Raw genomic sequence first — 17,724 nt, 5'->3', positions numbered from 1 at the left:
ACTCACACATCTGTAAGTTGACTTGATTGAACTGCTGGAGGATTGCTGCTTCTAAACGTCTTCCAGCGAAGTTTCCATGCAAGGTGTTTGTCAGTTGCTTTGTCTGGGCTTATAGGATCAGGTGGTATGGCATTTTTGTGTCTATTTGTGTACATGTGTAGGTATGCCAGAATTCTGAAAAAAACTTGTCTTCGTGTTCATTCATCTCTTCACAATGAAGTAATTTAGGGAGATCCATATATCTCTAGCCATTGGGGATCACTACTATCTACCAAAAAAACCTGACAAATATAAATGAACAAATTGACTTGGGTCTGCCGTCCACATCCTAGCCACCATGTTTAAAGAGGTGACTAGAGCAACATGAAGTTGTTACCCAAGCAGTACCAACAAGGCCATGTCCATTTAGAATTAGACTGAAAAATATTTTGTCTGTTTCTTGCAAAAATGAAGGTACGTACGGTAACTCCGGAGGGATGAGGAGACAGTGCAGAAGATGAAGCTGGGCAGGGAAGAAAGACAGTCTGCTGAGAGAAGGAGGGAAATGTGCATGGACGCAGGGATGGAGACTTTGGGGCCCTACACAGAATGAGGATGTGGGAAGACAAAAGCTAGACAGCAGGAAGATCCATAGGTCCGACTGGCTGTTTGGTTCCAGGTTTCAGTTCCTTAGAACTATCTGACTGATCTTCCAGCCCCGGGGCTCCAAATCCAGAGTCTTTACAATAGATTATGCTATTTATTGCTAAAGTGAAGTTAAAGTCCTTTCTATTAGTTTAACCAAAAGAACCTCATGCAATTCAACATCATGAAGAAATGTGTATAAATATCCTCTAAAATGGTTCGTATGTCTCTATAGAAAATTAATTTCCAGTCTGACAACCCCATTAGCATGTATCTGATCACTTAAACATGTTTGCCTGTGCATATACATACACAAAGCACTCACATATTCAGTTACACTATTAGATTTCTCTCCCTATTCTTCTGGATGTTTTAATAGTAGTCTTACATCTTAGACTCAACAATTTTAAGCAGACTGAATAAGCTAAGGAATAGAAAAACTGATATATGATTGCTTCTTCTTGCCCATACCCCTGCCATTATTATGAGACCTTCACTAGAGCCAGGAATTGAACCTCTAGAATGGCAAGATAAATCTTTTTTTTTTTGTATTCAAATTTTTATTATCAAACTGATGTACAGAGAGGTTACAGTTTCATACGGCAAGATAAATCTTTTAAAAACTTTTTAAATGTATTTTTTTTGTTATTTAGGTGTTGTACAGAGGGGTTACCATTTCATAAGTCAGGTCATGAGTATAATCCTTTTTGGACAAAGTCACCCTTCTCCTCTAGTTTTTCCCTCCCATCCCCGCCAACAAGTTGCATAATTCATTTTCCACATAGTATATACTGAATACCCTGCCTGTGTTTGTTCACCTTCCCTCCCTCCATTTAAATCTTTTCTTCTTGTAAAATGTCAGCCTCACCTATTGACTTATACAAACAGAAAATAGACTAATACAGATGGAATCACATGGAAGATTACCTTATGATGAGGATACCAGATACTTACTGAACATCTATTTTGGGTCACCCTGTAGAGTAGAAAGAATTCTGAGTGGGTAAGTCTAGATTAAGAACTGATCCCTCCTCCTCTCTGGAGTCCTCAGGTATATCATTTCGTGTCGTTTGAGCTTATATAGATCATCATCAGAATAATGGAGTTGGAGTCCGTATACTTTCAGAGCTCTTATGGCTCCAAAGGGCCAGGTAGACTGTGCTGTATTGAGTAATTGTTAGAAGAATCGGGGGCAGGGGGGGAACTACACAGAGGTCAACATGAAGTAGGTCTGATACACAGACAATCTTATTTGCTTCACAAAAAGGTAAAATGCTACAGAAAACAGTTCACTTTCTGGAATGACAAGTATATTGATTTAAATACGTATCAGGGAGATTGAGACCATTTTAAATTTGGAAGTGATTGTGATATCTACTCTTGATTGTCAACTTCAGTGGATTAAGAAGCATGTAGGAGACCACTAAAGCAAAGCTCTGAGTGTGTCTGTGGGGTATTTCTAGAGAGGATTTAAGGAAGGGGAGATCCACCGTGAGAGTGGGGCCATTGGATAAGCTTGGAGCCCAATGGATTAAAATGGAGAACAAAGGAGAAAGCCAGCTGAAGCAGGGAGTAGGTCTTTCCATTTTCTGGCTCCCATGGTATGAGCTATTCTGCTCTGCCATGCCCTCTCTACCATGATGGAAGAAATCCTCTGAAACCATGAACCAACATAAATTGTTCCTTCTCTCACTTGTTGATATCAGGTTTTTTTTTTTTTTGTCATAGGGACAAAAAGTATCCTATACTGATCATCTAAGAAAAGAACATTTAAACTGGAGGTAAAGTGGCACTAAGAAGCAAAGATCTCTTTCTCAGGGCAAGGCAGTTTAGTTTCTCTTCCTTCTCTAGTCCTAAAAATAACCAGGTATTACTACTTTTGCTTTGTAAAAATGTTTTCTTTACAAAATACCACATTTAAGTTCTCAAGGTAAAGAATCAACCAGTTAATGGAAAGTTCAGATTTCACAGGAAAGATATAAAGAAGACTTGGATCAAAGGGAAGTAACAAAGTACCAATAGAGGGTCGAGGGTCAAAGTCATGTTTTTGTAGAACTCATCTCAAAAATAGATATGTTTTGGGCTGGGGATATGGCCTAGTGGCAAGAGTGCTTGCCTCGTATACATGAGGCCCTGGGTTCAATTCCCCAGCACCACATATACAGAAAATGGCCAGAAGTGGCGCTGTGGCTCAAGTGGCAGAGTGCTAGCCTTGAGCAAGAAGAAGCCAGGGACAGTGCTCAGGCCCTGAGTCCAAGCCCCAGGACTGGCCAAAAAAAAAAAAAATAGATATGTTTTGGTACCTACTCCACTTAGTTATTATTATAAGCATCATATTATCTTTAATACAATAAACAATTAATTTAATTATGTGTCAAAGCTGATTTAACAAAGCCATGTAATCCCAGTACTAGAGAGGTAGAGGCAGGAGGGCCAGAACATCTTGAATTCTAGCCTAGTCTGAGCTATATTATAAGACTCTGCCTCAAACAACCATCATAAAATGATTCTTTAAATTTACTCAACACAAATAAAGACACATAAGCCTTTCTACCTGCATGTTTGGCCTGATGAAATGAGGCCTGTTGATGGTGAATTTGTTTATTCAAGCCACGCATGCAGTGACTAGCTGTACCAATATTAGCACCGTCCATATTTGTAAGCAGAGAGAATCCCAATGGACACCCAGGGTTCCAGGCAAGCAGACTTCCATAGAACAGATGTGAAATGCAACTCCAAATGAGAAAGGCCTTTTGGTTAAACATGGCAGACACAAGCCTCTCCCTTCCACAAGGCCAATTAGCAATCCCAGTAGAGGAATTACAAAATACATAAAACCACCAAATCAGATGCCTGGCAGAGCAGCTCCACTGATTGTGAACTGGCTGCCCAGTTTAGGCTGATGGAAAGCAGATGGAGATGTGGCGGCTGGCTCAGGCAGAAGGTTATCCCAAGGTCAAATGAGCTGTGCCCATTTTCCATCATCAGCAGAACCCAGGGAAGGCTGAGATTCTGTGACCCCAGGTAGTAGGGTGGAGGGAAGGACTTGAACCCAAGGGGTTGCTTGGAGATTCAGGATTAGGTCCCCAGATGTCTTCTGCTAGCTGTGCAGCCAGACCATTGCTCCCCACCCCCTGCCTCCTGCTTGCATAAAGCTGGAAGGTTTACCTTAAAGATGTTCATGCACAGAGATGAAGAGGAGTGAGGAATGGGGCTGGCACTGGGAGGAAAGGGCAAGTTAGTTCTGACAATGACTGAATGGTAGCATTCCATCACCTAGCCATGGTTCTTCCAGGATGATAGCCAGGTTTGCCTACATTCTCCCAGAAGAGGAGCAGGGATTCTGCCTTGGGTAACAGTACCTGCTGAGACAGCCCCACCCACAAAAGGCTGCTTCAGCTCTTGGTTTCTGTCAATGGACTTCACCAAGGAAAAACACACTCCTGAAAGCAAGCCATAATCAGAGCCTGAGAACTTGTATTTCAATATGAATGGACATCCAGGAGATCACCTGACTCTAGAGGAAACCTTGATTCTGGAGGCAAATATAAAGACACATAAGTCTGCATGTTTGGCCTGATGAGATGAGGCCTGTTGAAGGTGAATTTGTTTATTCAAGCCACACATGCAGTGACTGACTGGCTGTCACCAATATTAGAGCCTTGCATAATTGTAAGCAGAGAGAATCCCAATGGATGCCCAGGGCTCTAGGCAAAAGATCCAGATCCTTCAACTGGAAAAAAAGATTTTGGAGGAAACAGAAACAATACCAGATGCAGAGTAAAATTTTGCATACACAAACACAAACCTATTAAATGTTGAACACAAACAAAATATAGTAAATATTCTTAGGAAGATGGGATGGTGCTGTATCTATTAATCAAAAGCAGGATGGTTTGTTTCAGGAGTCATCACAGAACAACAAAGATTCTCTTAGAAGTTGAAAATAGAAGAATTAAAGGGGAAAAAGAGAAGATTTGGTAGGTGAAGCCTCCCAGAAAAATGAACAAAAAAATAGACATAGCCCGCAGGGAAAAAGTCACAAGCAAATGAAAGAAATGACCCAGAACAACTGGCAATCAAGGAATTCCAGGAAAAGAGACTAAAGAAAATAAAAACAAAAGAATTGGCAAAGAAATGATACCAAAAAATTCCCTTGAATTTGAAAAGATCTATGCCAGGCTTTGCTACGTGACATCTGTAGAAATAGGGAAGACCCTAAACATTTCCCTAGAGGGATGAAAGAGTTACTGTTCAAAGAACAAGAATCAGAATGGCACATGACTTCTCAGTAGCCACCGTGGATGCCAGAAAACAAAGGAAATAAAATCAAAGTGTGATATCTAATAATGAAAATATGGACTACTGAGTTCACCAAAAAGTATAATGTATCTATCTATATTGGGTGAATAAGGGGAGGCCAAATAGGAAGGTCTAAGAGTCTTCTAGCATAATAGAAAACTAACAAATGATGCCCCAATGGACAAATCAATACCAGTAGAAGCATATTACTTAGAAAACTGAGGGATACAAAACACAGCTCATAGGAACAGGTAGAGGAAAGGTTTTTAAGACTTGAATTGTTGTACTTTCTTCTCCTTCTTCTTCCCTCCTCCCTCCCTCCTCCTCCCTTCACCCTCCTTCTCCTCCTTCTCCTTCTCCTCCTTCTCCTCCTCCTTCTCCTTCTCCTTCTCCTTCTCCTTCTCCTTCTTCTCTTCCTCCTTGGCCTTCTTTTTCTTTTAATACTGGGGCTTGGTCAGACTTCTAGCCCTTTTTGTTCTGCTTATTTTTTAGATAGGATATTGATTTTTGTTCATGCTGGCCTGAACCATTATCCTCTTGTTTATGTTTCCTGCTGTAGCTAGGATGACAAACACACACCATCATGCCCATCTATTGGTTGAGATGGGAACTTGTGGACTTTTTTCTCCTAGTCTATCCCTGAACTGCTATCCTCCCAATTTCTCCTTCTGAGTAGCTAGCAATACACAATGAGTGCTTAGCTGGATCATCACTCTTTCCAAATGATTTGTTTATATAATAATCCACATGAAGGCTTTAGAAAGAAAAGATCCTATTTCCTTTTTCCATACCCAGATCTGGATGTATTGCATTCTTGTAGGAGACAGGCTGACCCTAGTTCTCTGACAACCTCATCATTGTTAGGGGATCCAGGTTTCCTTTGCTTTGGAATACCAGACACTCATCTGATTGAGCAAAGTCCATAGGGAGAGAAAAGTCTTCAGTGTGACTTTGTGCCTGAGCTCACACAGGCAGATATGCAGGAACATTACTCTTTGTTTAAGCGATATTTACGCAAAAGTTCTTTTCTTGCTAGTTGTTTATCTTTTGGCAAGGTTTGTAGGAGGAATGGACTCAGGTAGTGAGTTATCACTGAAATCCCATTGTTACCCTCCCTGGGTGACTCCACCTCAGGCCTTTAATGGAATAGTGACTTTACTGGCAAGGCTATTGTCCAATGGGTAACTCTAGTCTTCCCTTTGATGTCCTACTGATTTCAGTAATTTTATTTGGACATTAACATGAATTTGGTGTAGCAAAAATCAATGCAGTACAATTGTAACAGGAAAAATGAAAGCCTCGTAGTGAGTGTGATGGAAATAAGTCCATGAAAAAGCTAGGGTAAGTGAAGGAATCTAGATTAGTCAGTGGGTTATGGTAGTTCTCCACCTCAGCTAATTTGACTTTTTAGGATTGTGAACTGATTTCTACTTTCTTTTTTGCTGGTCTTGGGGCTTAAACTCAGGACCTAGGTACTATTCCTGAGCTTTTATGCTCAAGGCTAGTGTTTACCACTTGATCCACAGCTCTGCTTTTGGGGTGTGTGTGTGTGTGTGTGTGTGTGTGTGTGTGTGTGTGTGTGTGTGTGTTTGTGTGTGTGTGTTTAATTGGAGATAAGAGTTTCACAGATTTTCCTGCCCAGTCTGGCTTTGAACCTTGATCCTCAGATCTCAGCCCCCAGAGTAGCTAGGATTACAGGCGTGAGCCACCAGTTCCTGGCTGATTTCCAATTTACTAGGTCAACCTTTCAAAAGTACTATAAAATTAAAATACGTCTTGTGGATCCAATCTCTGGGATTTGTGTTCTCACATGTAGGAGTGGTGAATCCTTCCTGTAACACAGATTCTGGGACAGCTTCCGTGGCCCATTTCTCTGGTGGTGAGGCTGTGTGAGGCCCTGACCATGTGGCCACTTAAAGGAGGAGGGTAGGAGGCGGCAGCCAGCTCTTGTTGCTAAAGTAAAAGGCCCCTGTGGAGAATCAGTGCACCACAAACTTCCCACGGCCAGGGGCAGCTCTCTGTCCAACACCCAGGCACCACAGGGCTCTCACCTCTGCCTCACACTGCTTTTTTGCTCTCCTAGACACTTTGTTCTTTCTCCCTTCATGACATGAGGTCGATTATCTCCTGACCAGGTGACAGAGCTCCACAAACGGTGTCCCAGAGAGATGGCCTGGCTCACCTCCTCTCTCCCTCCTCTTTTAATATGTTTTGATAAATTACATTTTTTTTCAGCTCAGTGCTAAATCCATTGATGTGTATTTCTATTGCTTTGTTGGGCCTGGGAGAGAAGGGAGATTTCCACCCCCCCACACACACTTTTTTTTACAGTCCTCCCAGTGCCGGAAAGGAAGAAAGAAAGGAAGGAAGGAAAGAAGGAAGGGAGGGAGGGAGGGAGGGAGGAAGGAAGGAAGGAAGGAAGGAAGGAAGGCAGACACCAAGATTGACCTTGGATAGGGTCCTGGCCTAAATCAAGTGCATGCCGGCATTACCCAGCTTCAAACCACTGTGTGTGGGAGCAGACCTCTGGTGAAAGCTGCATTTATCTGATTAAGAGTGCTCATTAACATTTGAAAAAGCAAATCTGTGCCTCTACCCTGCTTCTACAAGTCTGGTTGTAAGAAACTTATCCAGGCTCCAGTTTCTTCTTCCAGAAAAATGTTCTCAGCACCTGCCAATGAAATCAAGCACCCTCATCTCTTGTACAGTGGTTATCTAGAAGATTCTAGAATGTGCTAGTATTTGTGTAGTAGTTTACCAGGAAAAAAAAATAAAAAGGCTCATACTTTCAGCAAGCAGCTCTCTGGCCAGAGATTGTGTTAGGAATACATGTCAACATTTCCAATCAGAATAATGGGCCACCCCTTCCTTCGCTTTCTGAGGCTGCTACATCTTACCAATAGCCTCAGCTTCTCACACCAAGGAAGGTATGTTACTGGCTGCTTCATTAAGCAAAATGTACCAGCAGGCAATGCCAGCCTTGCCTTTGGTGTCCTGCAGGTTGCAATAATTTTATTCTTGACATTAACATGAATTTGGTGTTGCAAAAATCAATACAGTACAACTATAACAGGAAGCAGCCCAGGGATTAAATGTGACAGAAATAACTCATTGCTGAAGCTGTGGGTGAGAGAAGCTTGTCCGAACGGTCTGTGTTAGTTCTCTACAGCAACTAAGACAGCAGGTATCTAAGGCAGAGAGTCAGTGGGGGAGACTTACTTTTAACTCTATCCCTCTTGTACATTTTGGATTTTGCCCTAAATACCAATGATACAAAGGAATTTACTTTTTTAAATGCTTAAGGGCTAAGATAAAATTTAGCATTAAAATGTATGACAATGGGTAAGATGGATCAAATAATTCAGAAGAAATAACAATGTTTTACATATGTCTATGTGTTATTTGACTAGATATCTTTAGCGGAAAAGAATAGATGTAATAAAACAAATGGGCAAACTTAATAGGTGAATCTGGGACCTACAGGTGTTCTTAGTATTATTATTCTTTATCATTGCAACTTTTTCTCTAAGTTTGATGTTTTCCAAATAAAAAGATTTTAAGATTTGAGATCTAAAGAAAATGGGCCACAGCTGCTGGGATATCAACATAACAGCTTGATTTGGGGGAGGAAGAGTCTTTTCAGCAGTTTTCTTTGTTGCTTTCCTGGTGCAAATTTAGGTTTTCATTCACAGACACTCTTTAAATCATTTCCTGGAACAAATGCTTTGAAGTACTTCACAATAACAAAAATTAGCAAGAAAATCATGGCTAATGTAATAATTAATTCTCTCCAGATTTGATAGCATCCAGCTTAGCAGGTGATATAACCAACAGTTCTATTCGCCTTGTAAGAGTTGAATTCTGTCTACCTAGGATTTCAATAGAAATTTCCTTAAAAGCAAATGAAGAGGAGGGATAGGGAACTTACATTGACTAAGCCCTTCCTAAGACAGGCGCTGTACTAAGTGCATTGTCTCATGAACTGTCCCAAAATTCTGTGAAGCTGACTCTACCACCCTTGTTCTACAAAGATTTTGCACTGGTTCTGTCAAATCTGACACTGTTGGCTGCAAAGTAAGAAAACTTCACCTTGACTGGTTCAAAACTGTATTATTACTTCACATGAGAAGAGGCTGGAAACAAAAAGGAAGAATAGTAGATGCCAGTGATTCTGCTAATCCCAATAACATAAATGTGAATAACATTTAGTTCCTGCCCCTTGAGCAACTCACAGAAGTCTAGACAGGTAGATGTTCATTGCTTATTATCAGCTGGCATCCTTCTTTGTTTTGTATTGTTTTATCTTATTCTATTTGTTTATGCTGAGGAAAGAGCTCAGGGCCTCATCTGTATGCTTAGCACATGTCCTACCATTGAATTACAGCCTTAGTTCTCTGTAATTAATACTTAATTAAGAAATTAATTAACTGGCTATACTGGGGCTTGAACTATGGTCCCCGAGTTTGTTCTACCCACTGAGCAACACTTCCTGCCTCTGTCTTCATTTTAATAGGCACATATAATTCTTGTTAATATATGGTTTAAAGATAGTTGTGAATAAGTTGTTTTTAAGATAAATACTTATTTGTGCCATAAATTCACGATGTACTTTCTCATCCAGATGAAAATTACTTCTGTGTATCTACAAGAGATTTTATTAGCTTGCATTTTTTGTAATCTTGCGTCATTTTACTTCTTGACTTTATTTTCAAATAGGACAATTTTATGGTCATAAAAATTACTTTCATGTTAGGTCAAAAACAGTTTGAGTCATTTTTACATCTTCATAATTAAAATATTAAAAAAATAAGAATTCCACCAATTTTTAGAGACAGTTTTTTTTCATAAAAACTATTATTGGCCTCATGAAAACTAGTATCACAGTACATTATTGATATTATTGAGAATTTCCCATGTCATATTCCATTCACATCCTTGCCCCTCCCCATCTTTTTCTGCTAGCCTCTCTTAGGCTGGCTTCAGTTTCTCTACTCGTTTCATTAAACTTGTGTATTAAAGACTGAAAACTTCAATACTATTTTTAGTTGTTGCTAAAATGCTCTGTACTTGAGCCTCAATTTTAAAACCAAATGTTTGACCTGGTCAGAGATGGAAAATAGGTTTGATCTCGTTTTGATTGATTAATAATAGCTGTCTGATCAGTAATGGTTGTATGATTGATCTATTGGCAATCAGGAGCAGAGAGAATGGTAGCAACCTCTCAATGCATTTTTTTCTAGGTGTATGATATATGTAATATATTAGTTTATGTAAAAAAGTTTTACTGAGGAATATGAAATGTAATAAACTCCATGCCAATATAATGAACATATCTGTCTCTCTTGAAAGCTTCTTTATGCCCCTTGGCAATGTCTCCTTTATTCATGCATACAGCTTAGGCATACCCAGATGTGTTTTCTATCACTAAAGATTGGTTTGCTTTTTCTAGAATTTTATATAAATGGAATGAGGCATTGAGTCCTTTTTGTCTGGTGTCTTTTACTCAGCATAATTATTCTGTCAGCTTCCAACTGTATCATTAGTTCATTTCTTCTTTTTAGGAATAAACTGACTCCTAGCAGTCAGTTACATGGATATAAGTGTACTACATTTGCTAACTCATTCACATGTGGTTGAACATTTGAGTTGTTTCCAGTTTTTTTATTATTACAAGTAAAGTTTTATGAACACTTAGATACATGCCATTTTTATAGAAACAAATTCTTATTTCTCTTGTGTAAATATCTATCCATAGAATGGCTTAGGATGGTTTAGGATGCACACATTCATTTTTTTCTTTTTAGTCTTTAAGTAGGAGTTGCCACTTAACAAATAAGTTTATGTCACTAAAAGGAGTAGGAGAAACACATGGGCTCCTTGGCACAGGATGAAACTTCCTTAACAAAGACCCAGAAATGCTACAAATCAAGGAAAGGATGGCCAAATGGGGCTGCATCAAACTGCAGAGCTTCTGCAGGACAAAGGACATAGCTCACAAGATAAACAGAAAGCCCACAGATTGGGAAAAGATCTATACCGGCCATACAACGGACAAAGGCCTCATATCTAAAATATATGCAGAACCGAAAAAGTTAAATTCCTCCTAAACAAAATCGCAAAGAACCAACAGCCCCCTCAACAAGTGGGCTAAAGACTTAAAAAGAGACTTTTCTGATGAGGAAATGAGAATGGCCAAGAGACATATGAAAAAGTGCTCTACATCACTGGCCATAAAAAAAAATGCAAATCAAAACAACATTGAGATTCTATCTCACCCTAGTAAGAATGTCCTACATCAAGAAAACTAACAAGGGGCTGGGGATATGGCCTAGTGGCAAGAGTTCTTGCCTCGTATACTTGAAGCCCTGGGTTCGATTCCCCAGCACCACATATACAGAAAATGGCCAGAAGTGGTGCTGTGACTCAAGTGGCAGAGTGCTAGCCTTGAGCAAGAAGAAGCCAGGGACAGTACTCAGGCCCTGAGTCTAAGGCCCAGGACTGGCAAAAAAAAAACAAAAAAAAAAACCTAACAATAATAAATATTGGAGGAATGTGGCCAAAAGAGAACCCTACTTCATAGTTGGTGGGAATGTAAACTGGTTCAGCCACTCTGAAAAGCAGTATGGAGATTCCTCAGAAGGCTAAACATAGAGCTCTCCTATGACCCAGCAGCCCCACTTTTGGGCATCTACCCAAAAGACCACAAACAAGAACACACTAAAGCCACCAACACAACAATGTTCATCACAGCACAATTTGTCATAGCTAAAATATGGAATCAATCCAGATGCCCCTCAGTAGACGAATGGATCAGGAAAATGTGGTACATATACACAATGGAATTTTATGCCTCTATCAGAAAGAATGGCAGTGCCCCATTCGTAAGGAAATGGAAGGACTTGGAAAAAATTATACTAAGTGAAGTGAACCAGACCCAAAGAAACATGGACTCTATGATCTCCCTCATAGGGAATAATTAGCACAGGTTTAGGCTAGTCACAGCAGAGGATCACAAGAGCCTAATAGCTATGCCCCTATGAATGCATAAGATAATGCTAAGTGAAATGAACTCCATGTTATAGAAACGAGTGTTATATCACTGTTGAAAGTCAACATGCCATGTGAAACTGTAGCTTCTACTGTTGATGATCCTCTTGTATCCCCTTCCTGTGGTTGTACCCGCACTATCACTGTATCCTATCTGAGTACATTGGAAACTGTATATACTGGTATTAGAACTAGGAAAGTGAAAGGGAATACCAAAATCGAGAGACAAAGGATAAAAAGACAAACCACTACAAAAGCAATACTTGCAAAGCTGTTTCGTGTAAACCAACTGAACAACTCATGGGGGGAGAGGGAAAAGGGGAGGAATGAGGGAGGAGGTAACAAACAGTACAATAAATGTACCCAATGCCTAACGTATGAAACTGTAACTTCTCTGTACATCACTTTGACAATAAGTAAGGAAAAAAAGAAAAAAAAAACAAATAAGTTTATGAATACAATGAACCTTGATTAATGTCACCTCTTTTAACATCCCTCCCCTCCCCACCCTTCCCCTCTTCTTAATTTTGTAGGTTATACATTGATTTTTTTTTTCCAGTCCTGGAGCTTGAACTCAGGGCCTGGCCATTGTCCCTGAGCTTCTTTGTACTCAAGACTAGCATTTGACCCCTTGATCCACAGCACCACTTCCAGCTTTTTCTGAGTGGTTTATTGGAGATAAGAGTCTGCTGGACTTTCTTGCCTGGACAGTCTTTGAACTGTCAGATTTCAGCCTCCTGAGTAGCTAGGATTATAGTTGTTAGCCACCAATGTCCATCTTACATTGAATTAACAACTGTATTCTCCCCTTCCCCCTTCCCACCCCACTCCTTTCAAGTACCTGTGTTCGGGTGTTTCTTTTGTTGATCGTGGACTTTGCTTTTCTAAGGAATTACACTATTTGAGTTCTCCCTTGAATCAGCCATATTTCGATTTCTATTTGTATGCATTTGCATACTGCCCAGCATATTTACTTATAAGTTTACAAGTTTAATCTAGCTTCCACATAGAAGGGAAAGCATACATCCTTTATATCTCTGGGCTTGACTTGTTCACTTGACATAAATTTTTTACAATTAGCTTTTTAAGAAATGGTAAAGTTGTTTTTCAAAAAGATTGTGCCCTTTGAAATTCCCAGCAGCCATGTATAAGAGGACCAGTGTCACTGTTACCCCAACACTTGGGGGATAGAGCAGGAGAAACGGTCTATATGACAAGAGGGGATGGAAGATGGTCCATAAGCCCTTGTTTGTTTGTTTTTTGTATCGTTCATGGACAATTAGCCTATCTACTAGAGCTTTATCAAACAAGGTGAAGGAGAAAGAAATAGACCTCTATCTCTACAAGTCATCATTTTGGACATTAAGTTAACATTTTCAAAGTTCTTGAATTTGTTTTTCTTTTTCTGTTTTTCATTTGTAAAAAAATTTATTCTTTGTTGTAACTATAACATGGGTCCCTTCTCTTATAACCAGTGGACTATTAGATATTCCTAGAAGTTGGGCCACCTCCCAGCAGTCTCTTCCCTATCTAGCCTGCAGTCAACCCTCCACATTACCCTCTATATATCAAGGCATGAAAGAACGCTACCCAGCTGCCTGCTTCTCTAGATGATGGCTGCCAAGTCTTTAGACAGTCTTTATTGCAAACTCATCATGTGCATCAGTCTAGAGAAGAAAGGGACAGAGTACTCACTGCCCAAGCCTGAAAGTTCTTGGTCATATTTGATATCGAGCATCAGCAGCATGACAGGCTCTGTGGGAGAGTTGTCTAGGGGGCAAGGCACCCAGCCTCTACTCAGGCATGTTCTACATTGTCCTTAAGTCGCACTTCTTCAAAACCCTTCTGCTCCTCCCTAAACTCGATCTTCATGGGGCCTGACAAGTGTGAAGTGGTGTCAGCAGCAGGGGTCTCAGTATCTGCCAGCAACTCCTGCCTGGCACTCCGGGCCTTCACTTGCTAGGAGCAACAGCAGCTCCTGCAGCCCCTCCTTCTTCTCCCTCTTCTCCTGGCACATCCCGTGAATGGCACTCATCTTTCTCCTGATACAGCTCATTCAGGACTTCCATCTCTTCTTTACAGGAAAGGATGGCCTCTTCCATGGCACCAATGTCTTCTGACAGCTGGCTTCAGCGATGTTGCAGGTCATCCATTTGATTCTGGGAGACCACCTTGTCAGGCAGGTTGGGGATGAAGCAGACCTTCAGCGGCTTCTTGGGCCCCTGCCTGTCGTGCTTCCTGTCCCCACACATGCAGTGGCTCCGCCTCTTGGGGAAGAGGCCATGGTGCTCCAGCTTGGTCTGGCACTGGACTACCAGGTTGGCCAGCCACCTGCAGCGGCCTGCTGCTCCTGCAGCTGCTGGCTGAGGTTTACCTTTTTACATTCAGCAGCTGATAGTACTTTGAGGTAAAAATCCCTCATGGTATGTGGGTCCTCCACATCCTCTGGGACAATCATGTCAGAGGGAGTTGCCTCCTTGCGCTTTTCTTCTTCATCCTTCACTCCTTCACCTTCCTTAGGGAAAGCCAGGAAGCTCAGCTGGGCCTGCAGTTGTTCCTTCTGTTGTGTCCTTGCTTCCAAGCATTTCACAGTGTCCTGTAAATTTTCAGGCACCTTTTGGTCCTTCACCTTGGTCTGCTGCTGCGGGGCCTCCTTCTCTGAGGCCAGCTGCTGATTGGTGGCCATGTGCTGATCACAGGTGGCACTGAGCTCCTGCAGCTGGGCCAGGTACTGGTCAGGCTGCTTCTGCAGATTCTCAGCTGTTTGGCTCTTTATCTCAGCCACCTCCTTCTATTCTTGTAATTCCTCCTCTTGCTGCTCCAGCTTCTCCTGTAGATGTCTCTTCACCTGCTGCTCGGGAAGTCAGGACGCTGGCAAGCAACTCCTTCTCACCACTCAGCCTGTGGAAAGTGTCCTGCAGCTGGGCCAGCTGTTCTCTCAGCTCTTCGTTTTGCACATGTGTGCCTCTCATTGTCTCAAGGATCTTGTGCCCATCCTCAGCATGCTGATCCCATTCCTCTGCCTTCTTCTCCAGGCTCTGCAGTTGCTCCTGCTGCTCCAGGTTCTGGAGACGGAGGCTCTGGTTTTCCTGTGCCTGGACGTGAAATTGTTCCTCCAGGCTCTTCAACTCTATCTGCATCTGGTCAGCCTGGACCTGCAGCTGTTGCTCAGCCTGAGATGGTCCTGCAGAGGGCTGTGGCTATGCCAGCTGCTTTCTCAGGTTTGCTAGGGTGGTCTCTAGGTCCCACACCTGCCTTGCCCCTTGCTCGCTCTCCTCTGTAAGTTGATTCAACTGCTCTGAGAGATGCTGGACCTTCTCCTCCCACATGGACCTCTCCCTCCTCAGGTCCTCTGTGAAGGAGTCTCTCTGCAACTTGACTGTGGACACCAGTCTTTTCAGGTTGTCTAGTTGTTGTTTCAGCACTGCCCGCTCCTCCAGTGCTTGTTGAAGCTTGTGAATTGTTTTTCATGTTGATCTTCTGTGTCCACAGCACTTCCAGCTTCTCCTGCAACTCGGTGTTCACCTCCTCCACATCATCGTAGCTTCTGTTTTTTTTTCCTGGAGCAGAAGCTGTACCTTAGTCAGGTCTTCTATAAGCTGTAGGTTCTTCTTTTCAGTCTCATTCTGCGAGGTGGTGACTGCAGACAATGTCATCTCCAACTCCGCCACACCTGCAGGTGGCTGGTGAGACTCCTGCTCCAGTTCTCTTTCATTGGCCACCCACTGCACATGGGCCAGGGCTGATCATAAAGTGCTCTCTTCTGAAACCAACATCTCTATTGACAGCTTGTGGATTTCCAGCTCTGTTTTCAGTGCTTCTTGCACATGTGCTGTCTTCTCATTCTCTTTTGCCTGTTGATCCTGAAGGTCTTTCTTTTCCTGCTTCAGTTGTTTGATATCACTGCAGAGCTGTTTGTTTCTTCTTTTGCTGGAGTCCAGGGAAAGCACCAGGTGCTGGTAGCGCCTCTCCAGATCCTCAGTTATTGGGACCTGTGACACTCTCGACCCTGGCAGCTCTGACTGTGTCCAAAGGCAGGGGAGGCTCAGGGTCAGCATGATCTTTGGCTCTACCCTCAGTTGGATTACGATCTCCAGCAGTGTTTGTCTTGGGGTTACCTCCCTTTTTAGTTTTATTTTTTTCTTGAATTTTGCAGGTCCATCAGGACAATTCTTCTGCTGGTATTCTTGCAGTTATTTTTTCTTGTCGTGTTTGTTCAGACATCCCAGCTCTGGGATGGTGAAGATTGGGGGTGGGGGCGCACATTCCCAGGCTTTCTACAATCAAGTCTGTTCTCAATCAACTCTGTTCTCACAATCAATAATTCAGTCTACTTCCAACTATATGTCCAAAGTCACCTCGATTCTCTCACTCACCACTCAGCCACCTCTACTTGTCGCACCTGCTGGTTCTGGTATAAGCCAACAGAGGGAATACTGGGGCTACCAGGCAGCATGGAATGTGGGCGTGGCCCCAACACTTGAATCCCATTGGCCAGAGAGAAACATGAAATAATTGGGGGAGTGTCCAGAATCTTGGGATCCAGGAAGAATGGGTGGAGTCATGATGATGACACCTGCTCTTGCAGCCCCATCCCCATTTAATTCTGCCCAGTATGGTGCCCGGCGTGGGGGTCCTGGGCCTGTCCACCCCTTCCTGTGTGGTCCTTTATCTCTCTCACGTGGGAATGATGGCCATGTGTAGCCTCGGTTAGTGTGTGGTCGCAGGGCGCCCCATACCCACCAAGGAAGACACGGGTATGTGGGTCCCTGGAGAAGCCTCAGGGGCATTCTGGTTTAATAAAGGAGGGGCTAACAGTTATACCCGCAGAGGCGCGCCAAGAAGAGGGGCTAACTGGGTATTAACGATTGGCTAATGGACTGTCCATCACGGAGATGGTCTCCTCTATGGGCGGAAACCACAGCCACCCAAGGATCGGGCCTCTGGGGTCTCCAGTCACCATGGTAGCACACGTGCTCGCTGCTGAGGGGCGGGGACTTCTCTTCCCGTTGAAGGCGGAAGGAGGGGGGAACGGGCTAACTGGGCCATCCCCTCTTAAAGGCACAGCCATCCCCGACAGTATGGTTGGGGTCAGAGTGTGACCTGCTTTAGCTGGATATGTGCACCTGGCTTCCCTCACACAACTGTGTCACCAGACTTTCTCCCAGGCTTTCAATTGTCCTCTAGGTAGTGGCTCCAAGAAACACAGCTATCTGCCCATGTCCAGTGTCTTCCTGTTGTTACTCCATGCAGAAGTAGCTTTACTGTTCTAACCATATTTGATGACACTTGTATTCTGATCAGGGAGCACTGAGGTTCATGATATTCTTTTTTTTTTTTTTTTGGTCAAGATTATGTACAGAGGGGTTACAGTTACATGCTTAAGGTAGTATATACATATACATTTCTTGTCATACCTGTTATCCCCATCCTCATCTTTCTCCCTCCTTCCCTCTCCTCTGGCCCTCTCACCCCCCCTTACTTTCTTCATTTTTTTTTTTTTTTGGCCAGTCATGGGCCTTGGACTCAGGGCCTGAGCACTGTCCCTGGCTTCTTCCCGCTCAAGGCTAGCACTCTGCCACTTGAGCCACAGCGCCGCTTCTGGCCGTTTTCTGTATATGTGGTGCTGGGGAATCGAACCTAGGGCCTCGTGTATCCGAGGCAGGCACTCTTGCCACTAGGCTATATCCCCAGCCCTTCTTCATTATTTTTTCAAAAACCAATAAAATAAAAATAAATCTTATCCTTAAT

At 42.6% G+C, this 17,724-nt stretch overlaps 1 pseudogene; it reads right to left on the bottom strand.

Moving 5' to 3' along the window:
* Positions 1-14,075, bottom strand: part of LOC125350862 — a 73,189-nt pseudogene extending 59,114 nt beyond the window's left edge.
* Positions 14,076-17,724: the final 3,649 nt, after the last annotated feature.

The sequence above is a fragment of the Perognathus longimembris genome, chromosome 4 (assembly GCF_023159225.1).
Source record: "Perognathus longimembris pacificus isolate PPM17 chromosome 4, ASM2315922v1, whole genome shotgun sequence".
Taxonomy (NCBI): domain Eukaryota; kingdom Metazoa; phylum Chordata; class Mammalia; order Rodentia; family Heteromyidae; genus Perognathus; species Perognathus longimembris.
Note: the sequence above shows the minus strand (reverse complement) of the source record. Positions and strands in the feature narration are given on the sequence as shown.